Raw genomic sequence first — 4,756 nt, forward strand, 5'->3', positions numbered from 1 at the left:
GGGGTATGAGGACTCCCAAGGATCTATCAGTGTAAAATAGTGAATGGCCTGCATATACGGGAATTAACCCATCAAGCTATCCCGTCGTACTCTTAATGCGCAGTTTAAGTGTCCCCTCCAATTTTATTTTTTTTTTACGCGACCGCATTAAAAGTCCCGTTCGGCCGGAAACCCATCGTCAGGATCGTTGACACAATGGAAAATGCTGATTGGTCGAGAAGGTAGTGGCGTAGGAAAGTTATTTTGCTTATATAAAAAAGCAAATGTGGTCAGTGGGAACAGAAACCTCCACTGAGCAACCTGCGATAAGTTCGATAAATAGAGGCCTTGTACGAGTATCTCCCAGCGCACAGCAGGAAAATTACACGAGAGGGCCACATAGCTAATGAGGGTCAATAATTATAGGCACTAAATAATGTGGACGACGATGTGCAATAAAACAGTTTATGATTTCAACAAGTGTGTCGGTGTCTGCAAAACGGTGCGCCAGGGAACACCCTAGCGACCGTACGGACACTTTAACGCTATCACGTCGTACTATTAAGGTGAACTGAAGTTTGCCAGTTCTTTTCCTGTCAGGTAACAATCCTTAATCATGCCGAATATGCAATGCTAGATTAAAACTAAAGGAGCAGTTACCACCAGTAACGTGAATTGCAGCGAGGTATTCGCTAGCACGCAGATCTGAGGACTCGCGACAACGTCACTGTCCTGATACTGGGACCAGTGCCATGGTTATACGCACCCTGGGCACATGCGCGTAATATGAGGGCTGCTCGGTGGCCCTGAGGCCTTGAACGGTCCAAACTCGCTTGCATAATAAGGTTTTTCATTCATCATGGGGGCGCAAGCATTTGGACGTCCGGATTTTAGGGGTCCTGTCGCGTAGCGAGTTTGAGGTCGGCTTTCCTTTTGCGTTGACCCCTTTTCCAACGGCCGCATGTTAGCTGGCTTTGGCCTCCCCCTGATGTCAAGTGGCCCAAGCCCGAACCTGCCTCCTGACTCCATCCACGGCTGCCCAATGCTGATGTTAGCGTTTCTTTGTGACCTCAGCTGCCCGTCTACGCAGGTATTCTTAGACTCCGGGCTCGTTTTTGCAATCTTACGAGCGCCGCAAATCTTGTGTGTGCGCAGGGCCTACAGTTCCGTGGCTTCTGAAACAACCACACAATGCCTTTGCTACTCAAGAGGTGCAATATTACTATCGCTTCACGCCATCACACGGAACGATGCATTAGGCTGTAGCGAAGAAAAATGCGTCTCGGTGTCACACACGCATGCGCCACCCAATGCGTAGCGTCCTTGCTGCTCTCCTCGTGTCCCCTCGTTCCTTGCGCAACCCTTCTCACACGCTTTCCCTCTCTCTTCTTCGCGTAAGCCCAGGAACAGTTGTTATATCGTCATGACAGCAAAGGGTGCGTTAGAAGCTTTCTCACCAAAATCAACACAGGCTTGCAGAAAAAAAAATAAAAACGCCTACCATACCTGTTCTTACCCACTGCTTGCTCTTCAGCAGGGAGGAAAAACTAACGCTCGGTTTCATTTCTGAGAAGATTGGTTACCACTGGACGATGTGGAACGTGCTGCTGAACGGCGTTCCAGAACTGGTCAACGGCATGCTGTCGCCATCAAAGGAAAGGTCTACTCGTTCCACCTGTTCTACAACTACCACGATGACAGCGATGTAATCTTAGGCATATCCGCTTAGGCGTATACATCTTCCACCCTGCAACGTGCAAGTGGGGTGTGCCGCTGTCTGTGCTGCAACCCGAAGGCGAGCCCATTAGCTTTAGCGACCACAGCGTTGTCGCCTACGGTGACTGTGCCTACACGTGGGGGAGCTCCTCGGACATAAGGTCACGGATTGGCTGCTTATACCGGTTGTATAAGCAGCCGCTCGGAAATGTGCGGCCAAATGGCGGCACTGAGCATCTTCTTCTCGGCTTGTGTGCTGTGTCAACGGATGTACGTCTTTGATTTCTTGGACCCGGAATCCTCACACCGTGTATATTATCTTGACCTTAAGAGCCTGACGTGGCATAGCGCTCCGGCCAGTGCAGAGGCCCCGGCTAACCGTGGCTTCCACACGGCGTCCGCAGTCGGAACCCGAATGTATGTTTGGGGTGGCCAGGCGTTGGACACGGAGGTCAACGACATTTCAACTATTACTGTTAACCTCCCTCTGTGTTGCGAGGTGTGTAGCTCACCGCCAGTAATGTCCTATCAATATTTAGAACTTCGAATACAAGGTTACCCTCGACGCAGTGACGTGACAAATTTTGGCTTTTTCGACGGGTTACATGTACTGGATCTGTTGCTTTGCCTGCGGGCTTTTTGAAAGTGCATGTATTTTGGCGCGGTGTGAGCAAAATTTGTTTGGCCATGGGTAACTGCGTTTTGGAAATTCTAAAACTGATATGGACATTACTTGAAGTGAACTACGTGGCTTTCAATTAATAGAGACTAGCACTAAGAGAAGAAAAAATTGGCGGGGGATTATCTTTGGTTAAGCCTGGTAGGTTGCGAAAGCAGGTGTTTTATACTGCTCTGAACGAACAAACATAGCGTTTAAACAGGACACAGAAAGATGAGGACAGGACGGGGCTACTGGTAGCCCCGTCCTGTCCTCATCTTTCTGTGTCCTGTTTAAACGCTACGTTTGTTCGTTCAGATTATATATGACCACCTGGCCCCACAGTGTACTCTGTTTTATACTGCATATGCAGCGCTTCTAGTGGGAAGAGCGCGGCGCGCCGTGCCAAGCGGCCGCCGTTACCCGACGAGCGGAGTTGGTAGCCCGGCTCTTGTTGTTGTTGATAAACCTTTATTTTCCATCAGAATGGAGGCCCCCTACTCCCTACCTCCGGCACGCAGGCCGAGGGGCAGGGGCCGGGACCTCCGCGACTAGAGACAGGCAAGGAGCTTCTGGCTCCTCGCGGCAGCTATCGCCAGATGGACCGCTTTCTTCTGCACGACGGGGTCCGTGCTTTGCAGAAGGGTTTCCCAGGCCTCTCTACTGTCTATTTTCTCTCGAAACCGTGGAGAATCCGCACATTCCCAAATCACATGGTCGAGGGTCCTCCCCTCACTTCCTACACTTATCATCAATATCCTCATCTTTTAAGATATGCTATGCCCACACTGGGTGTATGAAATTTTTAGCCTGTAGTCTCCTCCAAACCATAGCCTCTGTGTTGGCGAGCTCTTTGTCCGGGGGAGGAAAGAGTCTCCTGTTTAGTTTGTAATTTTCCACTATTTCTGTGTAATTTATCAGTCTCTCGTCCAGTTCCTTGTTATCGGGCGGTCCTGCCGCGGCTCGGAAGTAAAGATCTCGAGCCAGGGCGTTTGCCGCCTCGTTTCCTGGAACTGCCTCGTGAGCTGGTGTCCAAACGAGACTAATATTTCTATTTATTCTGCGTCCCTCTAGGATTCGCAGTGCTTCCTGTGTTATTCTACCTCGGGCATAATTTTGGAGAGCAGTCTTGTATCGCTAATTATGTATTGTGCCTCCGTTCCCACACAAGCGAGCGCTATTGCAACTTCTTCAGCCGACTCTGGATTTCGACTGCGTATGGTTGCGGAAGAGACAGCTGTACCCCGGCCACTAACGACCGTTGCCACCGCTGCTCCCAGTTTCCCGCTAGCCGCATCCGTGTAGGCCACTGCTTTCTCATTCATTTCGCCGAAGCGTTTGGTGAGCGCCTCAGCTCTCTTTTCCCTCCTTTCTTTGTGAAATGTAGGGTGCATGTATCTGGGTAAAGGATCTACCCTGATCTTTTCTCTGATGTCCCTTGGGATGTGCCGCTTTACTAGAATACCCTTTTCCGTCTGGAGTCCTACCATGCTTAGAATCGCCCTTCCTGTGTTTGATTGGCTTAATCTGTCTCGCTGCGCCGTTCTCGTGGCTCCAGCAATCTCTCTCCATGTATTGTGAATACCCATGTCAAGGAGTCTTTCAGTGGAGGTGCTTATGGGCAGGCCTAGAGCCCGTTTGTAGCATCCCCTTATGATCGTGTCTAGTTTGTCCCGTTCTGAGGCGCGGATCTTCAAGTAGGGTGTAGCATAGTTTATCCGAGTGATAACGTATGCTTGCACCAACTTGATCAAGCTTTTCTCTGTTAGCCCTCGTCCTTTGAGTGCTATTCTTCTAAATATCCCTATGGCTTGCGCCGCATATCCCTCGAGCTTCTTCAGGGTTTCCCCGTTGTATCCGTCGCTCTGAATATGCAGTCCTAATATTCTAATCCTATCCACCATCGGCACGGGGTTTCCTCCGACCGTGATGTTGAAGTTGTTACTCTGTTTGAGTCTCAAGTGCTTAGGGTTATACACCAGAAGCTCGGATTTCTCTGGTGAGCACGCTAGCCCTCTATTCGCTGCGTATTTTACCACTACGTCCGCTGCCTCCTGTAGTTTATGCTCTATTTCGGCATCGCTGCCCTGATTGACCCAGATATTTACGTTATCAGCACAGATACTAAAGTGTATGTTGCCAATCTTTTTGAGCTTTTCCGGGAGACCTCTCATAGCAAGGTTAAATAGAAGCGGGGATAAGACCGATCCTTGCGGGGTGCCCCTACTCCCTAGCGTAATTACCCCCGACGCTATGTCTTGATATCTTATTTTCGCTGTTCTATTTGTCAGAAAGTCCTTTATATAGTCATAGGTTTTTTGGCCTGCTCCTATCTCTTGGAGTTCCTCTAGGATGGCCTCGTGCTTTACATTGTCGAAAGCTTTTTTGAGGTCCAGCCCAAGA

At 49.7% G+C, this 4,756-nt stretch overlaps 1 pseudogene; it reads right to left on the minus strand.

Annotated features, from left to right (window-relative positions):
* Positions 1-2,827: 2,827 nt before the first annotated feature.
* On the minus strand, positions 2,828-3,942 carry LOC149357084 (uncharacterized; annotated as a pseudogene).
* Between the last annotated feature and the right edge of the window lie 814 nt (positions 3,943-4,756).

The sequence above is a fragment of the Amblyomma mixtum genome, chromosome 3 (genome assembly GCF_055824585.1).
Source record: "Amblyomma mixtum isolate Tamu chromosome 3, ASM5582458v1, whole genome shotgun sequence".
NCBI classification, from domain to species: domain Eukaryota; kingdom Metazoa; phylum Arthropoda; class Arachnida; order Ixodida; family Ixodidae; genus Amblyomma; species Amblyomma mixtum.